Source organism: Podarcis pityusensis (assembly GCF_964106645.2).
Source record: "Podarcis pityusensis genome assembly, chromosome: 17".
Taxonomy (NCBI): Eukaryota; Metazoa; Chordata; class Lepidosauria; order Squamata; family Lacertidae; genus Podarcis; species Podarcis pityusensis.
The window spans coordinates 40,625,791-40,647,778 of record NC_138042.1 but is presented as its reverse complement, the minus strand read 5'-3'; the positions used below and the strand labels follow the sequence as shown (position 1 = coordinate 40,647,778).

General features: G+C 46.7%; 1 protein-coding gene across 11 annotated transcripts in view; it reads right to left on the bottom strand.

The window, feature by feature from the left end:
• Window positions 1-14,986, bottom strand: part of ADGRL3 (adhesion G protein-coupled receptor L3) — a 534,652-nt gene extending 519,666 nt beyond the window's left edge. For 10 of the 11 annotated variants that reach the window (XM_080987086.1, XM_080987079.1, XM_080987081.1 and 7 more), the window contains exon 1: window positions 14,859-14,986. The gene's annotated coding sequence lies outside the window, so the exon portion shown is untranslated. Of the gene's footprint in view, window positions 1-14,512; window positions 14,642-14,858 lie in introns of those variants that run through there. The other variant, XM_080987078.1, reaches the window with a different exon arrangement.
• Between the last annotated feature and the right edge of the window lie 7,002 nt (window positions 14,987-21,988).

The following is a 21,988-nucleotide window of genomic DNA, read 5'->3' as shown; positions in this document are numbered from 1 at the left end:
ATGGTGCTGATGAAAAGGGTTTTGCCAAATCTGTCACAGAAATGGTGGCTTTCGAAAGCCAGAGAGAAGAGGGATCCCGTACTACCTATTTACATAAAGGTAAAGGTAAAGGGACCCCTAACCATTAGGTCCAGTATTGGCTGACTCTGGGGTTGCGGTGCTCATCTCGCTTTATTGACCGAGGGAGCTGGCGTACAGCTTCTGGGTCATGTGGCCAGCATGACTCAGCCGCTTCTGGCGAACCAGAAAACGCCGGAAACACCGTTTACCTTCCCACCGGAGTGGTACCTATTTATCTACTTTCACTTGACGTGCTTTTGAACTGCTAGGTTGGCAGGAGCAGGGACCGAGCAACGGGAGCTCACCCCGTCACGGGGATTCTAACCGCGACCTTCTGATCGGCAAGTCCTAGGCTCTGTGGTTTAACCCACGGCGCCACCCGCATCCCCACCTATTTACATACTTGGCCTCAACAGCACTTTTAAAAGGGAGTAGGTCCTCATCAGCCATCTTCACAGGGGGAAGAATACTACGAAGCACAGGCAAATATATAAGAGTGTGACCATAGCAGGGTTAATTAGTTAAGAAGGCTATTGAAGAGTGCAGAAGTTCAAGTTATTTGGTGCGTATTTCAGTACAAAAGGGTTTTGGAATTAATGTCTCATTTGCGGGGTGGGTGGGGAAGAGGTCTCTGATGGAACCGAGAAAAATTCTGAATCACTTTGGGACCGACAAAGCACCAGTGACACAAATGCTGGTGAGACACTGATAAAGAAAAGAAGTTAACATGGTCTTTGAAAACCCCTTCAGTTCTCCAGAGCAGGGAAATCTATTCAGAAAGATAGGGGGAGGGGGGAGCCTTTAGAATAGCTTTTGAGAGCTCGAAGGGGCGGGGGGAACAGGGAACCATTGAAAAAGCTCCTCACAGGGCAAGTTATCAATGGAATGCGTTTTAGCATTCAGGATACCCACCCATGCAGAACATCAAAACTGGGCACTGATCCCTGCTCCATTCTTAAAGCTCAAGCTAACGTTCTCTTTCTGAAACACTACGGCACAGTTGCACACAACTGCCTCTGCAATTCTTTGAGACAGCAATGCAAACCAGTCCATAAGAATTGAGGTGAGAGTGTGATTACATGGCAATGTTTTCCCTTTTTTCTGCAGCACACTGTAACGATTTTGGAACCCTTTAACGATATCAGCTGTTCCAAAGCTCTATGTGCTAAAATGGGAGCTTTCAACTTTTGCTTCGTTTGTCAAGGAGAGGTCCGTGAGGGAAAGTAAAGAAAGTTGCTACTGCTTTATAGCAATTTCCCAACCCTCATCTTCGAAAGCAGCGCTTCTGGACTCCTGCCATTCTCGCCTAAAGCAAAATATTCTGGAACATCTTTGTCTTTCAAGATCACAGCTTGTTTTACAACAGCCAGAACTTCACAGTGCAACTATTACCCAGTTTAAGAACACCTGAAATAATGTTCCCATTCACAGAGAGACTGCATCAAAACATTATTTCTGCAAACCATAATTTAGGAGGCAACACATGGTTTGAGCTTTCAGAACATACAGGCCATGGTTTAAAAGCTGCTTGTGTGTGTGTGTGTGTGTGTGTGTGTGTGGTAATCTTGGCACTGCTTCGTAAGCTCAATCTTGTCTCCTTGGTATTGATCAGTCTCTGAAGGCCAAGAGAAAGGTTTGCCCATACAGATATCATGCCAAGCCATAAACAGCACAAACCACGATTTACCAAACCACTTCAAACCATAATTTCTGGTTCTGGTCAAACAATAAGTGACAAACCATAGTTTGTCAATCAGTTAAGCTTCCTTTATCATGGTCTGGTGTGATGTCTGAACAGAGATACTGTCTTGTTTTCCATGCTCTCACCCTTACATTTTATTTATATGTGTATTTATTTAAAATATGACTAGCCCGCTTTTCCTAACAGCTTACATTAATTAAAATAACTTCTCTAATATGTACAACAAAACAACCCAAACATTAGCAAAACCAGAGTGCACGCCTCCTCTCAAAGGGCCTTTTGAAACAAATGAGCCCTACAAAAGCACCTAATAGCAAAAATGGAAGAACATGGAGAAAGGAGGTCACTCAATGAAAGCCAGACAATCACTGAGAAAACCCATTTCCCCATACCATTTGAATTAGCTAGCATCCTGCAAAAGAAGATGTTTGGAACAGGGCTCTTCAGGCTGACCATAAAATGGAAGGAGATTCCGAGAGAGAGAGGTGTTCCACCAGCTTTTCAATTCCAAGATACAACCTGCACGGTGGAACCTTTTTCTAATGTCCTCTCCCCTTTGCGATGCACTACAGGCTAGTCAGAGCTTTAATGCCAGTTGTAGCCATTTGGGAAGATGCCCCACCACTTTGGGCATAGTATATTCCATTTTTCCTGATCATCAGCAAAGAAAGAAGATCTTTAAAAATCAATTAAATAAATGGCAGCACCACTGGTGTGCTCCACCTCAGATTCGGTTGTTACTAACTTAGGTGCTGGTCACAACCAACTTTTCTCCATATCCTCTCACCCTGAACAACCTACCTAGGTTTTCAGATCTTTATGAGAGGTCCTTCTCTCTATCCTGCCAATGGCCAAAGATCATACATCTGAGACTGGAAAATGACTTTTTTCCAGTAACTGCACATTAACCCTTCTCTACTAACTTCCGTTGGCAAACCAAGTCCTTGCATTCGAGGTCTCATCTGGACATATGCTTCCAATTTGACTAGCCCAAAAGGACAGCCTGGGTAGCAAAGGAGAGAGGTGGGATAGGAGGAGATCTCTACCAATGAGATAGACAGTCTAGCATTGCATAAAAATAGGAGGGATAGAGTCAACCTTTGGTGCCTTCTCCAAGTTCTACCTCCGCTCAAATCACTTAGGGGGTGGAGGGGGGCTTCCTCCCCTGCAATCACTTCATCTATGAAGAAGGGGAAATGGGTGAGCATGAGACTCTTAATTTCAGGGTTGTGGATTCGAGTCCCACATTGGGCAAAGGATTCCCGCATTGCAGGGAGTTGGCCTAGCTGACCCTTGTGGTGCCTTTCAACTCTATGATTCCTTCCATAATTGCTTGGGAATTTCCACCCTACCTCATTCATGGGAGGGATTGGGGTTTTTGTTTTGTTTTATTTAAGCCAAAATTTATTCTCAAATGCCAGTGATTTAATTGGCACCCAGAGTAGAGACTACTGTAGCGTGCACTACATGGGGCCATTTTGAAAATAGCCTGGAAACTTCAACTAGTACAGCATGCAACAGCTCCAAGGGTCAGTGGGACATTATGAACTCCAGTGGTCAACACCACAAGAAGAAGGCTGTGTCAAATAGTTACACACACCTCCCCTGACATCCAGCTACGCAGCACAAAGATCTGAAACTGGCGGCCATTTAGCCAGTTGTTCTATATTATAATTCCGTAGTGGAGGTTCAGTGTCTTCGTACAAAGACTGGAAGAATGAGACCCACAGGCTAGGGGGAATTTGTGAGGTTAAGGGGGAAATAGCTTTATGGGTGCCAGAAGCTACCAGTTTCCAGAACAGTGCCTGATCTTTTGCTTTTGCTGCACTAATTAATTCTAGCCAACATTTTCTGGTATAGGCATTCTTTTGGTGGAGTATTAGGTCTTTATACTCTTTTTTTAGGGCACGGACGGCAAGATAGGCTTGGTGTCTGACAGAATTTTCGATCTGTAGGGAGGAGGCCTTCATAGCTGCATATTATGAGGCAGGCATCCCTAACCTTCGGCCCTCCAGATGTTTTGGACTACAATTCCCATCATCCCTGACCACTGGTCCTGTTAGCTAGGGATCATGGGAGTTGTAGGCCAAAACATCTGGAGGGCCGCAGGTTGGGGATGCCTGCTATGAGGCCTTTCCGGAATCAAAAGCCTTCACTCCCTAGAGACAGTCATGCAGAATACGCAGACATTGGGTAGGGACCACAAACTATTGAAGTGAGATTATTCTGTGCAGCCTCAGTTGTTGAACAGGAGCACATCATCATGCCCAAATGAGGCTTATATTGTGCAAATTTCATTGGCTACCAATTTGTTTCTCGGTCCAATTTAAAACGCCAGTATCAACATTTAAGCCACAAATCGCTTGGCATCAGGTTATTTGAAGGATTGGCTGCACTCATAAAAATCTGAATATTAGCTTCATGGGCCCCCTATCAAGATCTATTAGACAGGCTGGCACAAGAAACGGGGCCTTTTCAGCATGGGCCCAAACCTCTGCAATCCCTTCCCCAAGGGCTATAAACCTATCTTTCAACAGCAAACTTGTGTGTTCTGATTCACCATGTTTTTGGACTGTTGCCAATTTAGTTTGTTAATGTTCTGTGCTGGATTTTATTTTTAGCTGATGTTACTTGGCTTTCAAAAATAACCGTTGGATTGGTTTTGCAAAATGGTTGTTTAATGACGAATACAAATACAATTTAAAACAGTAACTGTTACGTTATTGTAAACCACTTTGTGAAGGCTCACCCTAAAAAGAAGGGTATAAATGGGAGAAATAAAGAAATAAGCATAACAGCATGACCAAATTTCCAGTAGCAGCTCAAAAGCTCGGAAGTGTTTGTGTAGTAAGAAAATGTTGTTTGTGGGGGGGGGGGGTGTTAGTTATAATTATTTTATTGCCAAGATAACTGCTCTTCACATATTTAACCTTTGATATATGCAGCTTATTCTACCAGTTGTAAACAATACTGTCATGAATCTTTATTAAACAATAAATGCTATCTCTTCTCATTTCTGTCTTTGCAAAGGAAGTCCTGCGATGACTTGCCTAATTCCGCCAAATAATAATAATAATAATAATAATTTATTATTTGTACCCCGCTCATCTGGCTGGGCTTCCCCAGCCACTCTGGGCGGCTTCCAAAAAATATATATATTAAAATACTCTAATACATTAAACATTAAAAGCTTCCCTAGTGTCAAAAGCAAGATTAAATGCAAACTATTCAGCCTCTGTTCAGATGATTCTCCAAAATATGGTTTCAAGCATCATAAAGGAGTCAAGAGCTCATATGCTCCGTCTTCCAATCCCATAGGCAGCTTCACTTCAGTTTGCAACTGAGCACTGACATACTCTGCAGTGATGCCAAGATCAGCAAACAGTGGTTAGCATTTTGCCCTCCAAAGCAGTATCTGAAGCTTTGGCTGGAAATAGATGGATGGCTCTGTTTAGAATGGCCATGGCTATTTTGTAGATTCCAGTGTCACAAACTATAAAGGTAAAGGGACCCCTGACCACTAGGTCCAGTCATGACCGACTCTGGGGTTGCGGCGCTCATCTCGCTTTATTGGCCGAGGGAGCCGGAGTACAACTTCCGGGTCATGTGGCCAGCATGACTAAGCCGCTTCTGGCGAACCAGAGCAGCGCACAGAAACGCCGTTTACCTTTCCGCTGGAGTGGTACCTATTTATCTACTTGCACATGACGTGCTTTCAAACTGCTAGGTTGGCAGGAGCAGGGACCGAGCAACGGGGGGTCACCCCGTCGCGGGGATTCGAACCACCGACCTTATGATCGGCAAGTCCTAGGCTCTGTGGTTTAACCCACAGCGCCACCCGCGTCCCGTCACAAACTATGGTTGGTGCTAAATTCTAAACCAGGCTTCCTCAACCTCAGCCCTCCAGATGTTTTGAGACTGCAATTCCCATCATCCCTGACCACTGATCTTGCTAGCTAGGGATCATGGGAGTTGTAAGCCAAAAACATATGGAGGGCCAAGGCTGATGAAGCCTGTTCTAAACCAATATGCATGTAGGAAGGATTCTAACAGATTGCTTATGATCTTCCAAAACCGTTATTTTGTAGGATCATCTGAACTGAAGCTTAGCCGTAACTCATTACTACTCTCGTGGAAAGTAAGGAAATGCCACCCAATTAAAGGAAGTAGATTAATCTATTAAAACTCATATAATTTAATCCATCAGTTCGGGATTCAACATTCTGACTGCTGATTACAAGGCATGTTGTGCTAAGCAAGGGTGAAAATAATGGTTGGGAATATGAAACCCGGTGCAACAGTTGCACTAGCAGAAGCTTCTTGTGCAACAAGAGGTGTCAGGGCTACAGCGATGTGCTGCGCTACCAGCCACAAGAACCATGCTGGCTTCCTGCACTTTTCTCTTGCGCAAGCCATCCCGCTAGCGCAGCTTGTACACTGCTGTGGGAGTTAGTGCTACAATGAATTCCCCCCAATAATTCCGAAGCATGTGTTCTTCGTTTCTGAAGTTGTACGTCGAACTAAGCAGCATATGTAGAATGTGTCAGAGAGAGAAAAATCATATTGGCAGAGGCATTATCTCACAGATGGGAAAACCTCCCTCAGTTCAAGCGTTATACTTCCATGGCTAGAAGCTGTCAGGGTCACGCTCCCATAGGGGGTAGGAGTAGACTCCACACTGGGCAGGCCCAGGCACCAGAGGCGTACCTAGGCTCCCTCACAACCTTATTCATTCCCATGACCATGGCATGCATTAGGCCAGGGGTTGGCAAGGTTTACCTCTCCCAAGCCGGTTCACTCCAGCGGAGACCCCTCCATGGGCTGGATCCTGAGTGCATATGAGCACACATGCCTGCAATTTCCGGCGTCTGCACAGATGCGATTTCCAGCACCGTGGAAGCGAGTCCCCGCACTTGCCGAGTGGGTGGCTCAGTTCAGGGGTAGCTGGTGGGCCGGTTAAATGACCCCCATGGGCCGCTTGCGGTCCATGGGCCTTAGGTTGCCAACCCCTCCCCACTCATCAGCCGAGTGGCGCAGATCAGCTATGGGGAGACAGGGCTGTGCCACACTGCAAAGGGGATGAAAAGAAGTCACCCACCTTCATCAGCTGAATTTCCTTTCCAGTAATCATCTGACACAAGGTGGGTGGACAGATATCTTCAACTCCATTCTGGCATGTTGAATGAGGAGGTTTAAGACTCCCCATCCAGCATACCAAAGTGAAGGTGTAAATCAAGCCTTACCCACTCCACTGTGGATTGTACAAACCAGCCAAGGAGCAGGGAGGACATATTTTCACCCCTATCCTGGTTTGTGGCAGACCTGGTAAGGAAGTCTGGGGGGAGGGGGCTTTGCTTGAGAGATTCAATTGGCTGGATTCGGCTCATGGACTAGAATTTCCCCAAGGGATATTCCTCTTAAGCATTATTTTTTTGAATTGTTTTCGCAAATATTTGTATTGAAAATAGCATTAAAAAAAACAACTGCTGTGCTTTTAATTGGGGGAGGGATCTTTTTTTGGTCAATTAAAGGATTTTCTTTTAATCTGTCAGGTGTAGTTCTAATGGAAATGCATATCTATGTGCCTGTAATGCCAATCCATCTGCACATTGTGTGCTCACTAATCCACTATTAATTTTAAGATCCTGATCCACCAATCAGTTAAAACACAAGTTTAAGAGCATCTTGTCCTGTTGATGTTAACGGTTTGGAATTAAGTCAATTCACTGGGTCTTTATAATTGCTTTCAAACACATCAGGATTAACATTTGTCAGCTTTCCTGGCTGAGTCCATTTCAACTGCAGACAAACACATGGATATCATACAGATTAAGACCCTCATCTGTATTCAAATGTTTAATTGCGCTCATAGTGTAATTTAGCCCCACAAATAATAACTCAAGTAGACAAGAAAACTGTTTTAAGTATCTTGTTTTTCAGTATAGAAATTAATTAGTCTTTTGGAGGTATATATAAATGATTTATACAAAAAACAAAGATACTACAATGAAGAATCTTTCCTTAGTTCTACTACCCTTTAGATCTTTGTGTTGCTCACAAAAAAAGTTTTAGCTAGCTACCTTTAAAAAGCAATTTTTTCAACCATCCTAGACAGTCTAGTGCCCTCTCTTACATGAGAGAAATTTAACATTTTTATTTCCTGAAGTGAAGCATTTACCCTGTTACTCAATTACTTCAGCACATTTATTAAGCACACCTTAAAGCATAATTTCAAATTGTCTTAATACTTTCTTCATAAAGCCTATTAAGCTGGATGAAGACTACTCTGAGTCGCTCACTAAGCGATATTAAAAAAAACTGCACTCCACCTATAAGTACCCTGCAAATTCCAAAATCCTAGCTCTTGCCATTGTCTTGAGTCCATAGTAGAACTGCCTGCTTGCCAAGTCACATTCCTCCCTCACACGTGCAAAATACAATTGCTTTTAAAAGAAAATCAATATTTCCCATTCATTCCTTAAACCATCAGCCAACATACACGGGGATGGCCATTAGACACATGCTCAGAGGAACATCACAGAAGAGCCTGAATCAGAGCCTGAAAAAGACTCTCCAATGGCAACCTCTTTCATCAGGTATTCAAAGGCTAAGATGACAGATGGAATTCCTTGGGAATTCCATTTGATTATGTGGAAAAGTCCTGTTCTAGTGTCAAATTGGCCTCCTCTTTGGTTCAATATCTCATGGAGTAACAACTTATTCCCTGCTTCTACATTTTAGATGGGTACGCGGGTGGCGCTGTGGGTTAAACCACAGAGCCTAGGGCTTGCCGATCAGAAGGTCAGCGGTTCAAATCCCCGCGACGGAGTGAGCTCCCGTTGCTCGGTCCCTGCTCCTGCCAACCTAGCAGTTCGAAAGCACGTCCAAGTGCAAGTAGATAAATAGGTACCACTCTAGTGGGAAGGTAAAAGGCGTTTCCATGCGCTGCTCTGGTTCACCAGAAGCGGCTTAGTCCTGCTGGCCACATGACCCGGAAGTTGTACGCCAGCTCCCTCGGCCAATAAAGCGAGATGAGCGCCGCAACCCCAGAGTCGGCCACGACTGGACCTAACGGTCAGGGGTCCCTTTACCTTTACATTTTAGATGAGACATTGGAATTCTCTTGCCTTGCCCTTACTGGAATAAAGTCACCGTGACAATTTGTGGCATAGTGGCCTCTTAAAACCATCTGACCACATGTGATGAGATTTTTATTACCAGGCAGCCAGAATTTAGTTTCAGAAACATGGCAGTAGTTACTTAAACTGAGTAACTAGAAGCTACAGGTGACCACATAGGTAAGGCTCCAGGTCACAAGTTATTTACTGAAACCATGCTTCAGCAGATACAAGATTCTAAAATGGAGTGTGTACTGGAATGGCCTTGGTCTTTGACACTAACTTGAGCACGACTTATGTCATTCAGGCAGTTGTGCTTTCCGGACCCCAGGAATCTTGAGGTCAGTCACTAAGCTGGAACATGAAGCGCAGTGGGCAGAAGACACTGTTCTGTTGACCAGTCATGGGTAGAAGGGCAGACCTCTAGCATGTATATAGCAGGCGTAGCCATCCCAAAGGCCTTATACCACCTGTCAGTCACCCTTGCTCACTCTGTGCTTGAAGAAGCATCTGAGGGAAGTCTGAACGCCAAGAGTCCAGGTAACTCACTACCCATCCCAAAGTCCTCAACGCCACCTTAAAATGTTCATAATTTTCTGTGGTTAGAAAGACAACACAAAAGGCCTTGAGCATTCCAAATTTTAGGTACCAGCATAAAATCTCTCCAAGGCTGGGTGACCAAGTGCTTGGGATTTTCCAAGTCATGTAATTTTGAATGTGTATGAATAAATATTTTATTATACAGACACCCTTCTTACCAGCTCTGATAGGTTACAACTGGCTTTTATAAAGCCCAAATGATCGAAATGTTAATGAAATACAGGAGATTTATCAAAACTAAAATTTGGCATGGAATAGCTGCATGTTAATGACATACTGGCTAAATATCATACAAATTAAGAAATGGCCAATATATCACCATTTGATTTATTAAAACAAGTCTCTTATTTGGCAAATATCTGCTGTTTACTCATATGTTAGGGTTTTTGCACCTCTATTTGAAAAACTGGTGGGGTTTTTTAGCATCTTTAAAAGTCCCCCCCCCCCAAAAAAAGTAAACCACAGGAGTCACCCTCTTACTCTTTATGAACAACTGTGGTGTCTTTATGAAGTTATTAGCTTTCAGATTTCCCCTTTAAGGAAGCAGTGCCTGACTGCACTTTCCTGGGTTCCTGAGAAGGAAGCTGCTAGCTAGCAAACAGAAAGCAAAGATTTACCACACAATCCTAGTATGTCTTCTCAAAACTAAGTCCCAGTGAGATCTGTGGCACTTCCCTGGAAAGCATGCATAGGATTGCAACCTTAGCAGCTAGGTTAAGACACATAGTGGGCTTCCAACTTCAATAGACATTTCATTTATTATTATTATTATTATTATTATTATTATTATTATTATTATGCCACCCACCTGACTGGGTTCCCCCAGCCACTCTGGGTGGCTTCCAACAAATTAAAACACAATACGACATCAAACATTTAAAACTTCAGGTCAATTTCAGGTCAAAAGTGAGAGGTGCCCATGGCAATCAATGAACAAATCCAATAGTTTAGCGTATCTGATCAGGCACCGGCATGTCCAGCCACCAGACAAAAGAGAACGGCAAATAAGTACAGCTTTTCATTCCCTTTCTAACTCAGGTCTCATTTCAAGCGGAAAACATAATTTTAAATAAGTTTTAGAACGTTTGAAAGTACAGTGTTTCTGCATGAAAGGGCCATAGCAACAGGGACACTGCATTTTGACAGATTGCATCAGGGATGGAGAACTTCTTAGCCAAGCAGGCCACAAGTTCCTGAGCGTCAGACAGTGCCACTCCAGTGGGCCCAACCCTCTATGTTCAGATGCAACTTTGCCTCTGGTCTACTGAGCTGTGAAACAAGCAGTCAATAGCACAGGAGAAACAGGTTGAGGTGCGAACCTAAACCCGCTCCTGCCTAAAAGTGCCCAAAAAACTGCTGCTGCTGCCATAATGCAGTGCCATTTATGGTACCTGTGCTATAAAGATGTCCACCCATGAAATATACACTGGGCCTATTATATAACACATTTTCCCCCTCACAGATATTACCTACTATTAAGTGATTGCAGAAACTGCAACAAGGATACATGATATCACTAAAGGACTGTTTCCAACATTATCACGTTGAGAAAGGAAGTTAAACCAGAAGTCTGAGGAGTTCAAAGGAGCACAAGGAAATATTCTGAAAACAAGATACAGACATCTCTTCTTCAGTCCTACTGACAACAATTACAGCAACCAATGGCTTCAGCAAGAGCTACCCAACAGCAGCAACAACAGACTTGCCTCTATAAAATGACTGGTTCCCATACAATATGTTGTGTGAAATTAATTGTGTGCACACGTATTCTGTAATTATGTGACAACTCCCTCCCCAAAAAATGAGACCCTCTGTCACTTCTATCTGCCTCAGTAAATTAGCAGATCTACAAAAATTCAAGAGCTTTGTAAGTAGAGCTATTGTATTTCCAAAGAAAATCACTTATTCCCAGGTACAGGTAGATTTACAGAGCACAAAACCTTTGTCAGAAACTGCAATTACCCTGCAGAGATTCACCTGCTACAAAGTACTGAAGAACAAAGATAAAGAGATCAAAAATTGGTACACCTTCCCCTTTTCTGCTCTCTTAGCCCCCCAAACAACCTCCGTGGTAGTTCCCTTGAACAGAAATAGGGGTGTAGTGAGGGAATATAGGGGTGCAGCTCCAGGACCTTCCCCCCAACCAGAGCAGGAGTTGTGGTAACATCTGCTAGAGTACCAGGGTATATGATAGGCGCTCCTTACAGTAGGAAGTGCATCAGCTGATAATGAGGCTTTCATGCTTATTTGTGACAGATTAGCATAAGATAAGTCAGAAAATGAGGGAAACAATCAAGCAGAGGATGTAGACATCTGTCCTTTTCTTTCAAGGGGTTCCTACTTCACACTAACCGTTGAAAGGTAGCATTTCTCTGCAAGACGCATCACATTTCTAAGTGAAGAAAGGCAGCTTTTCAGCTGGCTGAAGATCTCTCTGTGTTGTACAAGTTAAACCTATACATTTGGAGGGAAGAACCACTGAGTTCTGTGGAATTTACGCCCAGGTAATTATGCCTAGGATTGTATTATTAGGTTAGGTGGTATAATTATTATTGTTGTTAATTGCTTAATACAAAAATAGTCTCTAAGCAACTTGGAAAAATAATAAAAAATACAGAGTTAAAAACAGCAATCAATACATTAACAACTTCAAGAATCTCATCAGTAACAGTAAAACATCAGCAGCATATCAGCATTGATATCCCATTACAATGCACCAAATGCCTGAGGAAAGTGGATGATCTTAACTTGTTGCCAAAAAGTTGTTAAAACCGGTGCCAAGCAGGCCTCACTTGGGTATGCTATGCCATCTACTCCTGCTATTTGATGTGCATGCATAATATGATGGATCAACACAACTACCAGCAATTGTTGACTCTCCTGGGGGAACGGCAACCGAGGAGGGGGAGTTGTCACAATGAGCTCATGCACTTCCAAATTTACCATGACACCACGGGACAGGAAATCAATTCCACTGTAATACCTTGCTTGCCGTTCAGAATCTAAAGAGAACCAGAGCCATAACTGTCAGTATTTACACCTAAGCACATCTCATCTTCAAGGAGGGGTTTGTTTGTGGCGGTTAGTGCAACTGGTTCCTCTTCACCAATATCCATTATGTGACTGAGGTCTGGGCTGCATTCTGCTAGTTGGCCCCACTACAAACACCAACTCCATAGGCTACACACACATAACAGGGATAGAAAGCCTGTACATTATAATTCTTTGTGGCTATACAGTGCAACACCTGATAGGCATCATCTTGATGACATCATGGCCTGTGGAACATGCAAGCACTATGAGATACAGCCTGCTAAGAAACAAAGGATGTGGATCAAATCTCATTTTTTCCAGACACCCTGAATGTACTTCCAGGGTGAATTTCCTACTACTCAGTAGAGAAATGCCACTCTGTGACCCCGCAGAGTTAGAAACATCAGAATGTAACCTCACAAAAAAAGCCAACTTCTGCTTCACATCATCATTATCTCAGAAGGCTTTGTAGGCAAAACCCATTTGAGCGGTGCTAAATTGCCCACATTTTCAGATGAAATGTCACACATCTTTATAAACTGAAGTATCAGAGCTCTTTCAGTTTTTTAAAACACAATTAATTTTAATTAGCAGGAATTAGTAGGCCAGGGTTTTCTTTCTTTTTTTTAATTAAAAAACACCAAAAACCACACAATGGCACTCTGATGTTCATAAATGACCTGCATTTGTGCAGTCACCTCTTCCTCCTTTTAACAGGATGCAACACAATAGAGTCCCTTTGAGTATGCTAAGCTAAATAAAGGAATAGCGTTCATAACAAACAACAAAACAGCAGCAGCTGAAGCCACAGGAGAGGGATTGCATCACCTCAGTGATAGTAACACAGTGGATACAGAAATGTGAGAACAGTTCGCTTCCCTTAAGAAAACATAACGGGTTTGAAACACAGTGCCTACAACTCTCTTTTATAATCAGTCTTTGGCCCCGAAAAATGGCCTTTCTTGCTTGGCTTCCATCTGAAGAAGCAATCTGTGGTAAAGGGCAGAGAGACACATACATGCACACCTGATGGAGCACTTTGCGAAAGGCTTCTCTAACAAGAACTACAATATTTCCGCCCTTTACACACCCAAACATCTGTAAGTGTCACTCGGCCGGCCTCTGGCCATCCTTTCAAAGCAGCTAATTGCAGGAAAGGGCACAAAGTATGGAGGGCAAGGATGCCAGCCGGTCTCCCCGGCTCAGTATCAACGCCAGCAGATCTCCTCTGTGGGACATGGATGCCCTGACGGTTACAGCCAGAGGCTTGGCTCGCCTTCCACCAATCCACATTTGTCCCTGGTTAACAAACCCCGCAGAGAGGAATTGCGTGAAGCACCCCAACCCTGAGACAGGGTCTTTGCAACTGGAGAGTGGGGGGGAATCTAAACATCTGGGCCAAAGCATCCTTATGGCGGAGAGAAAAAGAAGAAGCCGTTGCTATTGGCGACATTGAACTCCCGCCTGCTAATGAGAACAAAACGCCAGGTAGGGCCAAGACTTGGGGCGCTGCAAGGCAGGCTCCATTAGCAGCCTTTGAAGGAGCGGGGTGGGGGGGCAGGAGAGGGGGGCGATGCCTCTTGAAAGCAGGGACCCTCGTGGCCCAAATGGCCCAGCAAACCAAGCCGAGGGAAGGCTGCATACCCAAGGCAAGATACCCATCCAGCCATCCATCCGTTGAGCAAAGGGGAGGAAGGACACCTCCCCTTTGCATCCATGGAGCGCTTTTTCCTTGTCCTCCCCAATTCCCCCCCCCCAATACTAACCGGAGAAAGGGGGGGGGGAGGAAGCCTAATTTCCTCTCCATCCTCCTCCCCGCTTCAAAAGATGGAACCGCTCAACGTACCTGCTACCCAAAGATGGGGGGGTAGCGACAGCGAGATGCCATCCTCTTTCCGTGGCATGGCAGCCCTCCCCCCCTCCCACCCGTAACACACAACGGTGCCCCCCCCCCGCCGCCGCGATCCTTAAACCCAGCAAGCCGGAGCCTCGGCGTTACCTGCCGCCAGCGAGGACCAGGCTGCTGCCGCTGCTGCTTCTTCTGCCGCCGCTGCCGCCGCCACTGCTGCAGCGGAAGGGGGGCGCCCCTCGCTCAGCCCGCGCATCCCTCCTCGCCTCGCTCAGCGCCGCCGCCGCCGCCGAGGCTGCCGCCCAGACCCCCCAGCGCCCAGGGCCATTTCCCGGGGAGGCTCCTCTGGCACATGCCCCGCGCAGGAGGAGGCGGAGGCGGAGGCAGAGGCGGAGGCGGCTCCGGGATGCTCCCTCCCGCCCAGGGAGGCAGAACGCAACGCGCAACGCACAACGCGCACCCCGCGGGAGAGAGAGAGAGAAAGGCTCGGGCTCACCTTGGCGCTGCGTCCGGAGAAGCGAGTCCCGAGGAGAAGCCGCCGCCGCCGCCGTGCGCCCCCAGCACCGGGAGAGAGGCCGCTGGCCGCCCGGCGGGCCGTGCTTCCTTGCTCGGCCGGGCTCCCCGCCGCCGCCGCCGCCGCCGCCAGCCTTGCGCCCTAGCGCGCGCGCGCCCCCCGCCGCCGCCGCCGCTGCGGCTGCGCTCCACTCACTGCTCGCAGGAGGAGCAGCCGCCGCTGCAGCGCCGACGCCGCCACCGACGCCCGGCCGGGCACGGGCAGCCTCCGCACCCCGACGCCGCTCCCGCCGCCGCCGCCGCCATCCCCCGGCCCCGCCACAGGCGGCGGCTGCTGCTTCTGGAAGGGAGAGCTCCGAGGGGCCTCGCCGCGCCCTGCCCTCTCCAAAACCCTCCGAGAGGGTCTCCCGGCGGAAGGGGGCGCCGCTGGCTCCGGCTCTCGGCGCAAGGCTCAGCCGCGGGCGAGGACGGAGCGCGGCTGGAAGCCCCCCGACCCGGCCGGGAGGAGGAGAGGCGCTGGCCAAGCCCGGATCTGGAGCGCCTCGGAGCGCGGGCTCCACCTACAGCCGAAGGAGAGGCGGGGGCGGGGAGGCGCCCGAGGGGAGGGGGCTTCGGCCGGCTTGGCTGCCTCGGCCCGCGGGGCTCCGCGAAGAGGGCGGGGGGCTCCTGCTGAGCCTTTCGGGGGGTCTCGCTCGGGAGCCCCCAGCCCTACTTGACCAGCTTGGACCCCTCGGCCCCCGGACCTTTTCTCTCCCGTCCCGTCCAGGCCTCCTTTCCCATTCCCTCCCCCCAACATGACGTTCTCCCCACTTCTCGGGGTGCCTCTATTCTGTTCCTGTGGGACTCACTGCTCTTAGGGGGAGCCGGTGCACCCCCTTCTCCCCATTCGCTTTTCCCATTTCCATGAGACCTACAGTTGCCAGGGCAATCTAGAGCAGAAGCTCTCCAGCTCCAATGCAGTGGTACCTCGGGTTACAGACGCTTCAGGTTACAGACTCCGCTAACCCAGAAATGGTGCTTCAGGTTAAGAACTTTGCTTCAGGATGAGAACAGAAATCGCGCGGTGGCAGCGCAGCGGCAGCAGGAGGCCCCATTAGCTAAAGTGGTGCTTCAGGTTAAGAACAGTTTCAGGTTAAGGACGGACCTCCAGAACGAATTAAGTTCTTAACCCGAGGTACCACTGTACATCACCCTGCCAGTTTATCCATCATTTCTTTGTATTTATATTCCACTTTTTCTCCAAGGAGCTCAAGGGGGTGTACATCATTCCCCCCCCCCATTTAATCTCCGCAACAACCCTGGGAGGTAGGTTAGACAGGCAGCGACTGACCCCCAAGGCCCCCCAGGGAGCTTCATGGCTGAGTGGGAGTTTGAACTCTCCTCTCCCATATCCTAGTCCAGGGGTCAGCCAACTTTTTCAGTAGGGGGCCGGTCCACTGTCCCGCAGACCTTGTGGGGGGCCGGACTATATTTTGAATAAATAAATAAATGCACAAATTCCTATGCCCTACAAATAACCCAGAGATGCATTTTAAATAAAAGGACACATTCTACTCATGTAAAAACACACTGATTGCCGGACCGTCCGCGGGCCGGATTTAGAAGGCAATTGGGCCGGATCCGGTCCCCGGACTTTAGTTTGCCTACCCATGTCCTAGTCTGACACTCTAACCATTACACCACATGAGCTCCTATCATACAAAGGTCTGCTGAAAGTCATTAATATGTTTATGTGGCCCTGTGTTTGATTAATTCCCCCACCCAACAATGGAGATGCAGGCCAGATTGACCAGGGCTGGATTTCTCAACCAAGCTAATGAGAGATCCTGTTGTTGTTGTTTAGTCGTTTAGTCGTGTCCGACTCTTCGTGACCCCCTGGACCAGAGCACGCCAGGCACTCCTGTCTTCCACTGCCTCCCGCAGTTTGGTCAAGTTAGTAGCTTCAAGAACACTGTCCCACCATCTCGTCCTCTGTCGTCCCCTTCTCCTTGGGCCCTCCATCTTTCCCAACATCAGGGTCTTTCCCAGGGAGTCTTCTCTTCTCACGAGGTGGCCAAAGTATTGGAGCCTCAGCTTCAGGATCTGTCCTTCCAGTGAGAACTCAGGGCTGATTTCCTTCAGAATGGAGAGGTTTGATCTTCTTGCAGTCCATGGGACTCTCAAGAGTCTCCTCCAGCACCATCCTGCTAGAAGGACTCTAATTTTCACAACATGGCACAGGTGCCACATCTACTTATTTTTGTCTAAAAGTTATTACTTAGAGAATATTAATTATATTTGATGCTTTACAGACCCACATGTGTGGGTTAGCACAAAAGTAAAACTGTTTGTGCCTGTTTAAAAAACAAAACAAAACTCGGAGCTAACACATGAAGAGCCCCAGTAGCAGAGTTAAAATCTCATCAGATTTAGTGGAGCATAGGAATAGGTTTTTTTTAACGTTTTCCAGCTCCTTATGAAAGCTGGCCCCGTTTCCCCCTATTTCAATAAAAGAGCCCACAGACTGTGAGGTAAGTTTAAAATGATTTACTCACAGCAGCTAGTCTCAGACTTGCATTTTCCTTAGGAGGAACAATAAAATGCTGGTAAATGTTCTTAGTTGAAAGATACACAGCAAGGCAGCCTCAGATACATATCTGAGGCAGAAAGCTAATTTAAGGCATATCTGCCTCCATCCTGTGCAGTGTGTGAGGGAAAGGAACAGGAAACAAGCCTTACTTCCTCTCTTTGGAGAAGAGAGGATCTGACATCACAGAGCCTGCTATACTAATTTAAAACTCTGTGGCCCTTAACTCATTTACATACTAACTAGCATTGTTAGCAGCATCTTAAAAAGCAGAGACATCACCTTGCCGAGAAAGGTCCATATAGTTCAAGCTATGGTTTTCTCAGTAGTGATGTATGGAAGTGAGAGCTGGACCACAAAGAAGGCTGATCGCCGAAGAATTGATGCTTCTAGCAGGATGGTGCTGGAGGAGACTCTTGAGAGTCCCATGGACTGCAAGAAGATCCAACCTATCCATTGTGAAGGAAATCAGCCCTGAGTGCTCACTGGAAGGACAGATCGTGGAGCTGAGGCTCCAAGACTTTGGCCACCTCATGAGAAGACTCCCTGGAAAAGACCCTGATGTTGGGAAAGATGGAAGGCACAAGGAGAAGGGGACGACGGAGGACGAGATGGTGGGACAGTGTTCTCGAAGCTACCAGCATGAGTTTGACCAAACTGCGGGAGGCAGTGGAAGACAGGAGGGCCTGGCGTGCTCTGGTCCAGGGGGTCACGAACAGTCGGACACGACTCAACAACAAAAACAACAACAACAAGCATTGTTAGGTTTGCTGCCAATATCCCACAAAAAGTTTACTCGCTAAAGAGGTATTTTCAGTGGTCTAGCCTAAGTTCCATTTTTTCATGATGTCGTAATGGTTTTGATGAGTCCAATGCTGAAGGGAATAAGAGTTTATTAAGTGACCAAGTGGCCAAGACTTCCATGAGTTTTCAAGTGGATCATGAAAAAGATTTGAGATGTGCCAGTCTACATCACTTGATATTTTAGTCTTTTCAGACCTGCTTCTCATCTTTGACCAGTCTTCCCCAGAGACTCCTGTACCATGTTGACACATTTTCCTCCTCATTCTGTTTTTTTCTCCTCCTTCTCCTTCTCCTTCACACTTAACTCCTTTCTCCTTCTGTTACCCACACTTTCCCACTTCTAAAAATAGGCAAACAACTTAAAAGAAAATGGAAGCAGCATCAGTGCTGTGACTCGCAGTAGGTCAGGGTACATCTTAATTGTGGACCCTGAGATTCATTGGTTGAAGACCAAGTTTCAGGGATCATTTCTATAGTACATAACTAGAGAACTATGTGGGTGGCACTAGGGATGTGGGTGGCACTGGGGGTTAAACCACAGAGCCTAGGGCTTGCCGATCAGAAGGTCGGCGGTTCGAATCCCCGCGACGGAGTGAGCTCCCGTTGTTCAGTCCCAGCTCCTGCCAACCTAGCAGTTCAAAAGCACGTCAAAGTGCAAGTAGATAAATAGGTACCGCTCTGGCGGGAAGGTAAACGGCGTTTCTGTGTGCTGCTCTTGTTCGCCAGAAGCGCCTTAGTTATGCTGGCCACATGACCCGGAAGCTGTACGCCGGCTCCCTCGGCCAATAAAGCGAGATGAGCGCCACAACCCTAGAGGCGTCTGCGACTGGACCTAATGGTCAGGGGTCCCTTTACCTTTACCTAGAGAACTATAATCGAAAGTGACTGACTGCTAACTAACCAATGGAATTCACTTCCACAAGATGTCCTGAATGTGGTGTCCACCAACTTGGAGGGCTTCAAAAGGGGACTGGACAAATTTATGGAGGGTATGGCTATCTGTGGCTTTCTAGTTGCAGTGGTTATGTTACAGATAGTATAAGAGGCAGAAGAAGCCAGTGAAAATATAATGCTGGATTCAATAGCCCTCTTGGTCTGATTTTTTGTTTTTAAGGTCAGGCTAGAGTTCTTGCCATACAATCAGCTCTGGAGAACCATGTACTCTCGTTGTTGTTGTTTAGTTGTTTAGTCGTGTCCGACTCTTCGTGACCCCCTGGACCAGAGCACGCCAGGCACTCCTGTCTTCCACTGCCTCCCGCATTTTGGTCAAGTTAGTAGCTTCGAGAACACTGTCCAACCATCTTGGCCTCTGTCGTCCCCTTCTCCTTGCGCCCTCCATCTTTCCCAATATCAGGGTCTTTTCCAGGGAGTCTTCTCTTCTCATGAGGTGGCCAAAGTATTGTAGCCTTAGCTTCAGGATCTGTCCTTCCAGTGAGCACTCAGGGCTGAATTCCTTCAGAATGGAGAGGTTTGGTCTTCTTGCAGTCCATGGGACTCTCAAGAGTCTCCTCCAGCACCAGAATTCCAAAGCATCAATTCTTTGTCGATCAGCCTTCTTGATGGTCCAGCTCTCACTTCCATACATCACTACTGGGAAAACCATAGCTTTAACTACACAGACCTTTGTTTGCAATGTGATGCCTCTGCTTTTTAAGATGCTGTCTGAAGCAGCAATTACAGTAGCAAAATGAAGGCAGGTTTACAACTAGTATCTAAGTTACAAAAATACAAAATATATATGTGCTCTCACTGCATCCCTTCAAATGCACAACTCCCTCACTGTTTACTGTGGTATCTTTCTTTCTTTCCTCTCCCTCTGACTGTGCCCCTCCTGCACAAAGTTCATATGTATTCGTGATTAGGCTATAGGGAGCTCTTGAAATATGGGTCTTTGGGCCATATCCAAGCTCTGTCACGAGCACACACTCAGCTGCAAATAGGGATATATCTTGGAACTTCGCAGATCAGAGCGATAAATCTGGAATTTCATGATCAGAGGCAATATGTTTGTGGGCATCAGTTTCTGGAAACCGCTGTGCTCTTGAGCTGAGCTCCTACTTGCAGGTTTCCCAAAGGCAGCTGGTCGGCCACTGTGAGGACAGGATGGTGCACTTTAGATGGGCCATTGGTTCACAGTAGGCTCTTCTTCAGAAGTGCAGGTCCTTGCATGATAGTCACAGCACCGTCTCTCACAGCCATGTTCCTTTCTGGAGAGGCAGAAGGGAAGAGAGAGAGAGAGAGAGAGAGAGAGAGAGAGAGGTGCTGCTTGCCCAAGGCTGCCTAGTGAACTTGCTGCAGAGGTGAAATTCGACCCATGAACAACTTGATTTGTAGCTGTGGCTTGTAGCTACTCTGTCACATAGTGCTGTGCTGAAACCTTTTCCTCCAGTTTATTGGGGGGGGGGAGTTTTCTTCCTCTGTGAAAGAGGCTTCTATTTGTCTGCCTCATTTACAGGGCACTTGAGAACTTCTGTTCATGCCGAGTTGATCATGGGCGGTGTGTCTTTATTTCCATTTTCTCCTGCCCCACTGCCTACACTTGTGTTAAACTGCAGGAAGTCCAGAAGGACTGTCTACCAAGCATCTGAAATAGATGTGCTCACTCAATTTGTTTTTAGGGGAAGTTCGTCTTTTACCTTTAGAAATGTCTTCCTGTACTGATTTCTTTAAAAAAATAAAATATTTCCACTTAAATAAAGTAACAACGAACAGGAACCCGGTAGGCAGTCTTCCCACCTTTTTAGATTTACAGGAAAGTTTAAGGATGCCATGAAGTTTTCAGGAAGCATTAGGCACCCAGAAAGGCGACAGAGTGCAGATCACCTTCTGTTTCAACTTTTAAGTGCCTGCTGGATGCTTTCCCAGGCAACAAAGAATTCTTCTTTCCATAGTAGTTTCATTTTTTTTAATAGTATGGTTTTATATATAATTGCCGTGAACTGCTCTGATATTTTTTATGAATAGGGGTATATAATTTATTTTTTTTATAAATAAATAAGATAAATGCAACAGAAACCTCACACAACACTGATGAGGATTTCACTGAAATCTCCGCTCGCCTATGATAATTTAAATTTCTTTTCTGTTTATGGAGAGAAATATTCATCCCTGCACAACTGATAAGGCAACACCATTTATCAAATGATAACGTTGCCTGCAAAAGCTCGCTAAAGGCCTCTGAAGGCAACAAAAAAATGGGGGCTCTGTTTCTGTCATGTTGGCCCCATAGGCTACACCGGAGTCAACCATTGTGATGTGAAAAGCAATCCCACAAAAATTCAAGGCAGCTGTCATGGACTGCCTGAATGCCAAGGAGTGGCCGGAGGCACCATCTAGAGAACCCTTTCCCCCAGGGGAAGAAAGCTCAGAGCCAGGGGCCTGTTGGTGGCACAACAATGAGTAGTTAAGAGGGGGAAGAAGGAGTAGACTGGGAGGAGGAAGCTGAAGAGGTAGCAGGGTTTAGTGAACAGCAATAGGCTGTGGTGGAGAGCAGTCCAGCATCAGGGGCAGAGGCAGAAGTGGAGGCAGGCTGCTGAAGAAGCCAGGGGGTCTGCCCCTCCTGCTGTGACCAGCTCCCCTCGCCCCTGGTCTCCCAGAACACACAGAAAAATGAAGAAGGTGGAACAATGAGAGGCAAGACAAGGAAGATTTAGGCTGCTGAGGAAGGAGCCTTAGAGAACGACGGACCTTCAGTCCTCGCAACTGCCTCATTGGAGCAAGACCCACTGGGAAGAGGTGATGTG